General features: G+C 42.7%; 1 protein-coding gene across 4 annotated transcripts in view; it reads left to right on the forward strand.

Moving 5' to 3' along the window:
* The first annotated feature begins 246 nt into the window (after window positions 1-246).
* SMAD1 (SMAD family member 1) overlaps window positions 247-13975 on the forward strand; it is a 43401-nt gene continuing 29672 nt past the window's right edge. The window contains exon 1 of one of the 4 annotated variants that reach the window (XM_063156729.1): window positions 247-376. The gene's annotated coding sequence lies outside the window, so the exon portion shown is untranslated. Of the gene's footprint in view, window positions 377-536; window positions 622-12194; window positions 12307-13975 lie in introns of those variants that run through there. The other 3 variants (XM_063156731.1, XM_063156730.1, XM_063156732.1) reach the window with 3 other exon arrangements.

Raw genomic sequence — 13975 nt, forward strand, 5'->3', positions numbered from 1 at the left:
GGCAGGAACGCCTTTTGAGCCGCACTGAGGGTGTCGGAGGGGGCTCACCCCCGGGCCGGGGGTCGGGCTGTGGCTTAGGGCACACAGTGGCCGTGCCGAGTCGAGCCGGGGCCGCTCTCCGGCGGCGGGCGCAGCGCTCCCAGCGGGACCCGGCGGAGCGGCGGCGGGGGCGGGAATTTGGGGAGGATCCCTGGCCGGGCCGGTGCGTGTGTATGTGAGTGTGTGTGAGTGTGTGTGTGTGAGTGTGTGTGCGAGTGTGCCGGTGAGCGGCGCGGGGCGGCTCCGGCCGCCTGACGCCAGCCGGGCCACATCCATCCCGATCCCGATCCCGGCGCGGAGGAGCTGCCAGTGGCCGCCCGTCACCGCCCGCCAGCCGGTAACAACTTCGCGTCCCCCGCGCCTCTCCCCGCTCGCTGCCCCCGGGGCCGGGCGGCTGTGCCCGCGCATCCTCCCCCTCCTCCTGCTGCTGTTCCTCCTCCTCCTCCCGCTCCTCGCCCGGCGCTGCCCGGCGGTCCCGGCGGCGGGAGCGGCTCCGGGCAGCGCTGCGCTCCCGCTCTCCTCCCGGCATGATGGCGTCCCTGCGGCGGCCCGGCGGGCACCGCTCCCGCTCCAACTTGGTGGGTAGGTGCCGTGCGGGCCCGGCGGGCGCAGAGCCCTTCCCTGCCGCGATCCGCCGTCCTGCGGCTCCTCTCCGGCCCCGGCCCCAGCGTGGCCCGCGGGGACGCGGCGGAGCCCCGGCGGCCGGGCAGGGGCCGCCTTTGTGTGTGCGGGAACAGCCCTTCGCCTCCCGCCTCGGCCCGGCCGCGTCCCTCTCCCTCTAATTTATCTGCTTGCTTCTTTTTTCCCCCTTCCTTTCTTTCCGCAGCCCCTTCCCCTCCTGGTTTTTTTTTTTCCTCCCCTCCCCTTCTTTCTTCTTTAATGACAAATCTGTTCTTAGAGGTCAAGGAAAGTTCACTTTTTTTTTTCTTTTCCCTGTTAGAGGGTTTGGATGCTTGAGATTTTCCCCCTCTTCGGTATAGTTGCTTCATACACTCGTACAGCCAAATAATCTTATCCTGAATATAGATCTTTAAAGCTTATTAAAATTTACTGGCGTGGAAATATTCAGTCATGCGTTCGAAACGATCTGGGCCAAATGCTGACTTTTTTTTTTTTTTTTTTTTTTTTTTTTTTAATATAAACTGAAGTCAGAGCGAGTTCTGACCGAGGCAGGGTTGCTGTGATTGCTCTTTTGTTAGTAGATCATTCTGAAGAAGGTACGTGGTCCAACCTTACAGTTTGCTTTTACAGTATCTGGATAACAACAGCTTATTCTGAAAATTAATCATTATTTTGGTGTCTTTTAGGATAACATGATGCTCACTGCATGTCTGCAGTTTTATTTGGGGAAATATTTTCAACAGAGGTTAATAAAAACAGTATTGTTAGAGCCAGATGGGGAGGAGTAAAAGTAGATGTGTATTTCAGATACAGGCAAATGGAAAAGCTCATTGCCTGAAACATGTCAGTGTTTAATGGATGTCAGTGTCCAAAGATACTGCACCTTAAAACTAACAGGCTTTTTAGGAAAGAGCTGTCATAGCTGATAGTTTGAATGTGTTTTGGACACAGAGGGGAAGTCAGAAAAAGAAAAATTGTTTAAAGTTTTTTCTTCTGATAGTTATATGTATTTTTAAGCAGCATTGAGGAATAAGAATTAAAACTGTAGCTTACCCAGCCCATGGAGAACACTTTTCTTTGCAGGTGTGTGTCTGTAATTCTTCATGTAGCTGACTGCATGCACCTTGTCATGTCAAACAATAGGAACAAATCATCTGAGGGAGCCTAAGTTTGGCTTATTTTTTTCTTTTACTTGTGAGTAATGACTTGGCTGAATTATGGCATCTGAGTTTTTTAGTTGCAGCTGATTAATACTTAATTTCCCCCTTAAACCAGAGAGCAGTGCTGTGTAGCTTTTTCAAGGTTCTTGTGTGATTGTAGTGCAGGTTTTGAGTGCTCACTTGTCTGTTGTGCCTGGAAGAACATCAGTGTGAAAATGAGAGCAGTCTGGCCCTTTTTGGAGTCCTTGCTGTGGTCTTAGGGCTGAAGTCTTGCAATTTACTTCAGAGTGTAAGTAGGCACTTGAGAGAAATTTCCCTTGATTTGGGTGATCCAGAAGGCTTCCACAGCTATGAGAAATGATCAGTTCAAGGCATGATCAGGTTACCCTAAGGGTAGGGATTTGTCCTTGCATCTGTTTTGACCCCATTACCATTGGGTTTGTAATCAAATACATTTTTTTCCTCCTCTGTTCTGTTCAACTTGCTTTTTTGTGTACCCTTGAAGATGTGACCATCTGATACATTTGAGAGAAGTGACTGAGTAAACAGATGGCGATCTTTCTGTTTTCATATAAATAGTAACTATCAAATCAAATATTTGAAAACTGGTGAGTTTGGTGTTTGCTTTTCCTCTGTAGTTTGAAAACAGAAGTAAAGAGTTGAACGTGAGGAAAAACAATACAAAGGTTAATAAAAGTGCTACATGTGTTTCTGAGTACTGGGAAATTATTCAGATGATACCATGATTTTTTTTGCTTGCTATAAAGATTTAAATTTTAAAAATGAAGGGGTTATGACTGTTTTGGTTTGTTTTTTTTTTTTTATATTAAAGCATGAATGCACTGGTTATTATATATTGCTAGTATTCTGCTCTGTGCAGCCCAAGCTGTGTGTGTAAAATATCATTTGAGTAGTCTTACAGGCCTAATGGAGGCATCATCTCAGCTTTATAAATAATGTAAGTTGTGTATAATGTGGAGTCCCCAGAGACTGCAGAGAAAGCATCATTACCAGCCTTTTCAACCTGCTGGAGATCTTAAATTGATTTACAGCACTGAACTGGTGCAAAATGATACATCAGGATGACACAGGGTCAACCTGTAAAAGTCTATGATGTGAGCCTGTTAGTTCAGTAATCATAATTAAAGCATATTATGAGGGCAGGGAAGCAAGTGTCTGTGACATGTCCCATTGTGCTCAGATACGGCTGCTTCAAGAATCTGATAAAGAGAGCACCCTGTGTATTATTGAAGTTATGCAAAGAGAAGTTGGAGTTAAAGTTGGTGGCCCTGTGAAGAGTAAAAACTGAACCAATCTAGGTTAAATCTCAACCTCTTCCTTGCAGTGTTTAGGAGCTGAAATAGATGAAGGCACGTGCAGCTACGGGGTGTATGAGTGGGGAAGTGGTTGTGAGTGAATCTCTGAAATTTATACATCCTTTTTTAAAGAATCAGTTAGACTTTACCTGCAGACTGTGCTATCAGATAGCAAAGGAACAAACAGGCAAACTGGCCAATTGTTTGGATTTTTTCCTCCTAGTATTTCTATCCTACTGAAGTTTGTACCTGCCTGTTGAAACATTCCTGCAGATTTGAAACATTCCTGCAGATCTGAGTTCTTGTATAAGACAGAGCATTTTAGTCATTTCTTGAACTATATGGCCAAAGTTCTAGAACAGAGATTGTAATTTTGAATATGAGATGGCATAGGTCACTTTTCTTAGTGAAGACAACTGAGGCTTCAGATTTGTGTTTTCCTCTAACAGCCCTAGAAAACAGCATGCTTTAGGTAGTAAAATGTTTGCTAAGTACTCAGCATCTTAGGTCTTGCTGTTTCTGCTGCTAAAATGACTCTGATATGTTTGGGGAAAAGTCCTGTGAAAACAATTTTTTTCTTCTTTCTGTTAGTCTGTGCTGCTTGGGGCTTTGAGAGTTTTGCATTTGTTAGTGTTTAAACCTGTTCCTCATACCTGAAGTGGTGTGAGTTTTTATTTTCCTGAGGTTCTTCCAGCCCTGAAAGAAACATACCTTATTTTTAGTCATAAATATAAGTAAAAAAATAATTTTGAGGCATGCAAGTGGAGCAGACAAAATAAATGGTCACTAGTGGTAAGAGATTTATTAGTCTCCAGGTTCAGTTGCACCTCAAGAGTATGTGCTTTAGCTAAGGTGCACTTTGAGTGGCAGATAAAAGAATTAAAGCTCACTTTGGAGTGCAGTGGCTTTTAAAACATGAATGTGGAGCTGTCTTCTGCTGTGTCAGTGCAGATGAAAAAACTACAATATTGGAGAGTGAGCCATAAAATCTGTGCAAATGAAAGTCAGGTTGCACAAATTGCTTTATGGTCTATGAAGTGATCTTACCGATGTGTGGGGCTTTTGGTTTTTGTTGGTTTTGTTTCTGGTTATTTTTTTAATTTCTGGTTTAGGTTTTCATGACAAACTCACTCAGTTTTGCTTTCAGAGTGGGGAAAGATCTGTTCTGTCCATAAAAACTTCACTGTTTTTCCCCGTAGTAAGGGCAGACTAATGTTCTTCCACTAGCCTTTCTTCTGTGCATAGTAAAAAACTGAATGCATACCAGTCTTAATAATTAAAAGATGATATGCAGTTCCTAGAAGTTTTCCTTTGAAATGTACTGAGTGGAAAATTTGAGTTTAAAATACAAACCCCAGCTTGGCAAGTAAGGTTTGAAATGCTGGTGACTTACAGGGTCATCTACACAGGCATCTTGCAATTCTCAAGCTGTAGAACAGCACAGAGAAATTTTATATTAGAATGGAAAGTTTTGTTGGGGTGGGAAGGAAGTTATTGTAAATTGATATTTTTAAAGTTTTAGTGTTGCATCCTCGACATCTGGGGTATAACTATTTCCATTAGAATGTTGCTACTCTTCAAGATTTGAAATAACCGGAGAAAGTGTTCAATTGGGCCTTCTGTGGAGGGCATTACAGAGATGGATTCAGGGGTGAGGGCACCCTTGGCTAATGGCTGCCACAAAGATCCCTATCCTTCTCCTCAGCCAAATGGTAATTTGCACTACAGAAGCTTTTCAGGTTGCTGTGTATTTGAGTGGGGGATGCCCCATGAGATGGAGAAGGCAGATGTTTCATAAAGTATGCTGATTTCAAGGAATGAAACCATTTTCTAGAACGACCCCAGTTCATACAGGTTTCTCTCCTTGCATCCATTTGTCACCTGCATGTGCTGGCCCTGGAAGTTCCTCCCAGTTTAATGGGAACAAAGGTTGAGCACAGTCCTCCTGATTAACTGTGTGAAGTCAAGTGTTCCATGAATGAAACTCCAAACTCCGCTGAGCTGTGGGGATGGGTCCATTTGTGTTGTTTTTTATTTTGGGAAAGGTGGAAGGATGTGTGGGGAACTGTGGCAGTGGGATTGCTCTGCTGGAAGGGTTGTGGGGCTGTAGTGCCACACAGCAGCTGGGTTGAGCCATCAGTAGATCCCAAAGGGTTTTCTGCAAGCAGGGATTGTACTCTTCTGGTGACTGCTCTCTTGGGAGACTGTGTGGAAGCTGAGTTTAGATCAAGAGTTGAAGCTTTTTTCTTCCTGTCTCTAGACTTTCCAGTGTAGGGAGGCTGACCAGTAGAGCTGTTCTGGACACTTGCACAATTTGGTTGTTCTAACATAATTCTGTAATTGTTCTGGACTACGTCACTTTTATTCTAATGTGTGTTATATGCTTGGGAGAGTGATATTAGAACAGATGTCACCAGTCTCTCCCATTTGGTTCTTCCCTCATCCTTTCTCCAGCATGCACAGGCAAAGTCTAGAGTAGAAGGAGAAAAACAAATTATTTTTAAACATGTCTTTATATAAGTCATTATATTTAGGCACTGTTCAAAGCAGTATCATCCAAACCCAACTATTATGTTGAGTTGGCATGTAAGCAAATGATTAATGTGGTTCACCAGTGATTTCTGAAGCATTATTTCATATTTCTGTACTTATAAAGGGAACACTCTTCCCAACATGGCAGCAGATGAGACTGTCTAAGCCAGTGTAGACAGTCTGAATTATAGCACTTAATGGTATTCAGAAGTATATCACTTGTTGCATGTTTTTGTCATTAAAACTACTAAAATGCCAATCCACATCAAAGTGATCTATGGGCTATCAATCCAGTATTGGGTAACTTGAAAATAAGATACCCATTAAAATTTTTTGTAGTGCTGTAGTGATTATAGACAGAATCATGAGAGTTTTCACTGTCTCCTTGTGTCTTTCCCCAGCAGGAGTGTAAGAATCTCATCTGCCCTCCAGTTTTGACTGACGGACTTGCTTCCTTAAGTACTTAGATCTTGTTTGAGGGGAGACTGAAAATATAGATTTCAGCTCAGTACTGATTTCATCCTTGAGTAGAACTTGGATTTCAGGGTTTGCAGCATTACAGAGGTGTCAAGGCTGATGTACATGTTTAAGGGCATATCTAAGTAGATGAAAGCAAATAAAGCATGTATGCACACACTTGACACTTCTGTAGCAGGCTGAGAAGTTTCCCATGAGTTCAGAGAATCTTGTATGTTCAGATTGATTGGTGCATGCAGTGACCACAGTTATGATACCTCTGCTTGATTTTCTTTCTCACTTTGTTCAACACTGCAAACTGGTATCTCATTCTTCTGTGTTGACATGAAAGATTAAATTACTGAGATGTTTTTCTTGTAAATAATTTCAGACTTGTGATTTCAAGCATTTTAAGGCATTGAAAGTAATATCAGCATTCTGTCTGCTGCAGCATGTTGAAACCAGGGCATAAGACTCTTAAAGATGTTTTAGTCTTACAGTGATGTGTATATAGGATCCTTCTTGTGGATAGGCATGCTGTATGTGTGTGTGCACAAATGAATACCTAAAACAATATCACTGCTGCTGAAAGTTAAATTGTTTGGATCTGATAAAGGTAGGCTACACCTATATATAGTTGAGAAGAGACTGTAAATTTATCGAGGTCTGTGTATGTAATAAGTATTTATATATAAATACTTAAATGCTGTTTAAATGCTTGAAATCAGTTTTGATTAAAGATGAAGTAAATAACTGGAGAATCATGTTGCAACAAATTGTGGCTTCCCCTTAAATGTGTTCCTGAGGGTGATAGGAGGAGGAAACATCTGCTGTTTGGTCAGATGCTGTTAATGAGCTGCATACTTGACTTCATTCTGCCAGTGTATTTCACCTTTGTATCTGTTGGGTTTCGTTTGAATATTGATGTGGGAGGAATTAATCAAGTGCCCTTGTTGTCTTACATGCATCTTACTTTGTAAAGACTTTGATTCAACTGATCTGTTGATGGAAAAATATGGAGCTTGTAACTGGACATATTTTCTGTGGCAGGGGAGAGAGGGCTCCCAAAATTTTGCCAAAATAAACATGGTAATGTGTGTAAGAGTGAGCATGGAAGGTGGTGTGGAACTGACATCTTCTGGTCTTTCAGTTGATGGTTTAATTCTCTGGGGTGTCCCTGTGATTTATCCAGAATTGTATCTGAAGAATAGTAAAAAATGCATGGGTTGGGTTTTTCGTTCTCTTTTGTTTTTTAACTCCTTGTCCTTTTCTTTCTAGCCCTCCCAAGATGTTGTAAAACAAACTCTGCTAGTGGTTTGGTAGGACAGAATAGTTGGCAGAACACCCTTGCTCACTGTTGGCCAGTTGTCTTTTTTTCAGGGGTTTCCAAGCTGTCTTACATGAAGCAAGAAATTTACTTTCAAGTTAGGCCACACACCAGCACCTGCTTAGGAATGGAGATTCTGCTCGCAGGTCCTGAGAAGTTACTGAAAAGGGCTCATCAATAAAACACAGTCCAGTTTGATGAAGGATCTTTCTTTTGGTACCTAAATGCTCTAGTGTGAAATTTGACATATTTTTACCACTGTTATGGTTTCTGTGCTGAAACATACTTTGGGGAAGGGGGGTTTGGATTTATTTTAATCTAGGAAGGGCTTTACTTAGGTTAGTAAAACTACAAGATGATTTTTTTTTTCTGTTGACTTAATTCCAGGTGTAATAAAATAATCCATCCTGCCTTTGCAGATGGGCTGGGACACAAACAGGATGTGAGCATGGCAGGGCTTAGTCACGGTTGCTTAAGGTATCTGGTGCCTCAGTGATGAGCATGGGATGGGAACCTCTGTAGATCAGAATCTTCCAGTAGCTCACAAGCAGTGAAAAATGGGGTGGAAAAGTGGCTTCTTAGCAGGGCTGTATGTGAAGCAAGGTGACAGTGATGAGGATTTGTGTTGTAATTGAACAGAGTCATACATGAAGCCAAACTTCAGGGGTACAAGGATGAAAGGAGGAAGAGTGAGGCAATTCAGAAGGCTTCTGGATTCTCTGAAGTGTTCAAAATTAGGGAGAAAGCAGCTTTCTTGTGTGACTGCCTGTGCACAGCCAGCAGAGCTCAGTTCCTACCTCAGTGTAGTAGCCCTTGATGCAATGTTGTAGTTGTGCCCAGGCAAGTGGAGTTCTATCAATTTTCTTGGACCAGTTGCTTTTCTGAAGTGTGACCAAATTAATTGGCAGGTGGTTGTTTTGGGAGTTTCACAGAACCACAGTGTGTTTGAGACTGGAAGGGACCTCTGGAGCTGATCTGGTCCAGCCCCCTGCTCAATTGTGGCTATATAGGTTGCCTAGGACCAAATCTGGATGACTTCTGTTTTTCCAGTTCTGTGACAACTGCTCTATTGTTTTGTCCCAACAGAGAATGTAGTATTTGAAATTTGTTTCAACCTCAAAAGACCTGGCAACATGTACATGATGGCTTCAGGGATTGCTACATGCATAATGCCATTACGCTGCTTAATTTCAAGTGTGTGGTAGTATTCCAGGAATCCCAAACACATCTAAAGCATGTGCTTGCTTCCCTGTACAGGGAGGGAAGAGGGAGATGGGGAGGACAGAAACCCGACCTGAGTGGCTTTACTGAGGTCTTACTGTGAGTCTCCAACATTCAAGACCAGAATTTCATCTCCCTTCACACAGTCTCTTGCTCTTTGCTCTTGTCAGACACTTCTTTTTCTTTTTATCACCAAGATAGATAGATAGATAGATAGAACAGATCTTGGTTATGTCATCATCTTAGTTCTGCTAATTACCTGGTGAATGCAGTGATGAAGTATACTAATCTGAAAAATGTGAATTTTGAGCTTGCTGAATGTCTTGGAAAAGCTGACTTACATATAGGTTGCCATCTTGACTGTTGCAGTTTCCTGTTCTGCATTTTTGCCTGCTGCTGGTTTTACAGTCTGGCATATTTAATAACAGGCCCTTTATTATCCATGCTAGCTAGTGTCGGTGTTAAGTGCTTTCTCTTGGATGTAGTAGCCAAAGGAAAAGTCTTTGTCTTTATTAGCTTAAAACTTAGGCTAATGCAATTATAGTTTCTGTAATGTGTCGTATTGTATTTCATGTGGAAAATATTTTATAAATGCTCTTGGGTTAAAGCTCTGCAGTGTGTGGTATTTTTGGATAGACGGATATGAAATTGCTCTTTTTTTTCCCGAGTTTGCTGTGTAGTTACTAGAGCAGAGGGCTCTAGTGTGTGTGGTGTTCTTGGATAGATGGATATGAAATTGCTCTTTTTTTCCCAACTTTGCTGTAGTTACAGAGCAGAAGGCAGTGGCAGTAGAGGAGGACTGAATTGCTTGCTGAGGTGTTTGGTTATTCAGAACCAGCCAAGGCAGGGCTCCTTGCTCTGGGGATGAGAGCAGGTTTTGCAAATCAGCTGAAGTACTCGTGTCTGAGTGTGAGCTCATCTTTGACCTGGATGTCACTTAAAATTTGAGGGTGGCAGCTCCCTGAGATGGAGAGAACTCTTAAGAGCCGGGTTTCTCTCAGTCCCAGGCATGAATTTCTTTGTGTAAGCTGCCTGGGTGACTTTGGTGCTCTGAGCTGATGCTGCAGAAGGTGTTTTTTGGTTTATGTTGGTTCTGCCAGGTTAGGAGGGTGAACTGACTGGCAGGTAGAGGGGAAGTTGTGCTGCAGTACCAAGGCTGGCACAGGGGAGTCGAGGGAAACCTTTTCTCTGTGGGTGGGAGCGAGCCCTTGGGGCTGCTCATTGGCCTGTGGGCCTGTCACCTTGCTGGCCCAAGGCAGCTGCTGGAGGTAGCCAGGCAGTGCTGTAGCACTCCCAGATGAAGACTTCCTTAAAGTGCTTGCCAAGGAAAGGTCTAATTTACGGGTTTTTTTTCCCAGATACTTATGTTGGTGGTTAGAGAGACTTGGCTGCCAGCAGTGACGTCAGCCGCAAAGCCCCAGTGCAGCTGTATTGGCAGAAAAGGACAGTGATTAATGGTGCAGTATCTTTTATGGGGGTGAGGGAGGACTGATGGAGAGCAACACTTCAGCAAGCTTTCCTGGACAAGTGTTGTTTTGCTAGTGTAAACTGCAAGCTGTCTTAGAGGTGTTTTTCTAGTTTAATGCAACTGCATGAGCAGAAAGAACACATCCAGTGCATGTCCTGTGTGAGACAGGACAAGTGTTTTCCCTCAGGAGGAAAAGAATGTCCAAGTTTAACTTCTTGGTTGTAGAAACTTTATTTTCCTCTTTAGAGGATGAAATAACTTGAAACAATTGGTGAACCGGGTACAGGTAGCAGCATTATCAAGAAATCAGAGAAAAGGCAAATACTAAATCCACTAAAAACCCTTGTGTAAAGGCAGATTGGTGTTACAAGAAATCACTGCCAGTGACGACAGCTGGGACACCTGAAGCTGATCTGTGCTGTGAGCCAGTGCAGTGTTTGTAGCTTTCCTGGGTTCTGCCCCACTGCATAAATCACTTCAAAATTTTTGGCTTTCGATCCACTTTTCTCAAAAGAAATTTAGAAAGCATTTGTTTTGGTGCTATATGATAAATGTGTTTAAAAGCCCTTACTCATTTTTGTTACTTGCATCTTTGTAGTAATTTCTTAACTTTAGGGAATTAGACTATCTACAGATTTAAAATATAAACTGTATTTCCCTAGTAGCAGGAGCTACTACTTTTCCTAGTGCTGGAACAAGGTACTCAACGAATTCCCTTGTAGCCTTCTGCTGTGCTGGGGAACTCTCCAGAACATGGGAATCTGACTGTAACATCTTTCTCATTTTTATCTCTGGTTTGGCTAGAGGCTTCTTTGCAGAAAGCATCAGCATAACTGGCATAGATGCTCCAGGGCTATTTACTGAAGTTGACTGGATAGCTGCTCCCTTTGCCATTCTCCCCACCAGTTTATCAGGAATGACTCTTGCTCATGGTCAGATCCAATACATCTCCTGTGGTGTGTGAACAGGGAGAAGTGGCAGTGCTGGTGGCAGGCTGCTTTGGCTCAAGTCTGATATTCCTGATTTTTTCTGTCACACCTTTGCCTACTTTCTTGCTTTCACTGATCTTGTACATGAGGACTCTCAATCTGCCAGGCCAGCCAGAAGTCAGGGTTGTTTGAGCCTAAAGGCTTCTTATCGTGGGAGCTGGGGAGTGCTGGTTTCAGCCCCAGAATTAAAGACATCTATGGAATAGCTAAAAGACAAGGAGTCTGAAATCTTTGTGTGTTCTTTGCTTGTAGCCTAGAAGTAAGTAGTCTTGGCAAGCAACTTTGGAACTTGGAGTTCTTCTGTCCATCCTCAGTACCAGACCAGCTGTGACTGTTTGTTCAGTAGCAGGCAGCAGTGGAAAATTTGGAAGTGTTATGGCTGTTTTAAGCTAGCCTGCTGCTGACCTTGCAGAGACAGGGTGTTTGGAAAATGCTGTGTTTTGGTGTCTCAGCTGTAAGAGACTTGCGGCTTTGCAAAACCTGACTTTTGAAACTTCAAACGGGTCTCAAAAAATTATGCTGGAGTGATTAATAGGTTGTCTTATTGCCATATGCAGAATCATAAGGCTGTGTTAAGAAGAAAAGCTTGCAGATAAGGGAGGGGTACTGAGTAATTCTTTATGTGGCTTGGTTCCTCTTCCAAAAGTCATGAAAAGCTTACAGATAACCAGGGAGTCAGACAGATTACAGCCCTTTTCTCCTGTTATAAAACCTCAGTATTCCCAGTAAGCAGTGTAGGAGGATATCTCCCACTTCCTTTCAGGCTATGCTGTTCCCAACTGCTGCATTAACTATCAGCTCCTATCTGTGGGCTGAAGCCTTTGTACAGAACACTCCAAAGCCTTGATCTCAGGAATATGAGAAAACAGTTTGACGTGAGATTCTGCAGATGTTCTGGCACGGGGCTGTGACAGCTGCTTTTGCCTCATCCCACAGTTTTTTGGATCTTTCTTACTCCTCATGAATGTCTGCACCCTTGTTTTGCCCTTTTGGGAGGGGAAAGGTGTGTCTGTGACTTCTGGGTCTGTTTTTGGTGTAGACACACTCAGAGTTGTACCTCAGCTGCTGGTGAAGGCTGCAATCAACCCTTTATGTGTGTTTGTGGGTGAATTTTGAACTTTGTTAACCCAGATGTCCTTGACCTGGTCTCAAGAGGATCCCTGATTTGTACTTGCCTGTAAGTCATAAACTTTAAAGAGTTTAATTGTCTTGTGTGGAAGTTGAAGGGGCATCTATAAACACTATGATTTTCCATTTATAAGGGGTCTGTGACTTAGGATGGCTTGATAAATACCTTGGAACTGCCAGGGAGTGTTTGCTGTGATGGGGTTGTGCAGCTGCTCCTCAGTGTCCTGAGGACCTGGAGCACACTGGCCTTTGTGTCATCTGAAGTCCAGTCCTGGTTTTCAGTGGGCCACTCGTGGCATGCAGTAATTAAATAATGTTTCATTGGACAGTGGAAGTCTGGCAAATATTGGTGTTTGTGTCTGAGTTGTATAAACTTGGCTTGGAAAGCTTTGTCATCTTTAAACACTTTCTCTGTCCAGAATGGTAGTTGTGAATTGCAGGGCACTTGGTGAAATTCAGCGTGGACATTTTAAAGACATGAAGAAAGTACAGTGTTTTAAAAGTTGTTTAAAGGCCAAAAAACTGCTCTTTAATTTTTACAGATAAGGCAAAACTGAGGAAAGCTGGAAGAATCCTTTAAAAAAGTAAAAAAACCATGCATCTCATGAAATGCACTGAAATGTCTTCAGCATTGGCAAACTGACTATTCTTGTTTAAGGTGCATAGATGGTGGGTGGAGGACTAATTTGTGGAAAGATTTATTTAATTTAACAGCATTGCTTCTTTGGTTTAATTTTCACCAGTTTGTTCTGCTTTCCTGAGGCTTGACCCAATAACTCTGTTATTGGTGAATAAGTAATTTTTCTTCTCAGTTTTTGTCATCTTTTGATTTGGTGAAGGATTCTGCTTTAAAGCTGGGGATCTTGAGCTGTAATTTAACATCTTTACTTAATCTCTGATAAATGAGGTCTGGGTCACAGTCTTTAGAAGTGGTTTAATGCAGCTGATGTAACTGTATTGGTGCAGGCTCTTGGTGAAATGAATCATTTGTAGGAGTAGTGGCTTGCCTCAGCTGAGCATAACTGGAGTGCATTTGGTGGGGTTCCCCTCCTTAAAATATACCTTAAAATATACCCTGTTGGAGCACTGCTCTGGCTGGGGCTCACAAACCCCTTTTTAAATTCATGCAGTCTGTGCTAGACTGTCCTGTTCTCTGAAGACAAAACACATCTTGTATTTTATGAGTTTCACTCAAAAATTTTGATGCCTGAGTGGTGATGGACATTTTTCTTTCTTTTCTGTTTTAAAGGTTTTCCTTTATGCTGCAGATGTATGTTTTAGCTGCCTAAAAAAACCCCTGAAAGTGACATGTCAGTAAATTTTCCGCATCTCACCTGTGAAGGAAGTTCCTCCCTCCCTGTGCTGATGAATTGGAGGGAAATGCTTTTTTCAGCTGATAAAAAGAAATAAAATTCCGTGCCCTTCCCAAAGGAGGAATTCAACAATTGGACAAGTGATGTGAGACCATGTGTTGGTTTGTAAAAGGATATAGTTTGTAAAGATGTTTCCTTTGATGCCTGTGATGAATATGGATGTGTTTCCCTTGGAGAGGGTTTTGATTAAATTATGCAATTAGAGCTGACCAGACAGATCTAAATATAGGAAGAGGTTTCAGTTATCCTGCCTTTGTGTGTATTAACACACCCACACAGATGTGTGTTTGTTATTGTTGTAAACAACACCTGTTTTCTAAAGACAGTTCAAAAAGTCAGGAAAGG

Source organism: Melospiza melodia, chromosome 5 (assembly GCF_035770615.1).
Source record: "Melospiza melodia melodia isolate bMelMel2 chromosome 5, bMelMel2.pri, whole genome shotgun sequence".
Lineage (NCBI taxonomy): Eukaryota > Metazoa > Chordata > Aves > Passeriformes > Passerellidae > Melospiza > Melospiza melodia.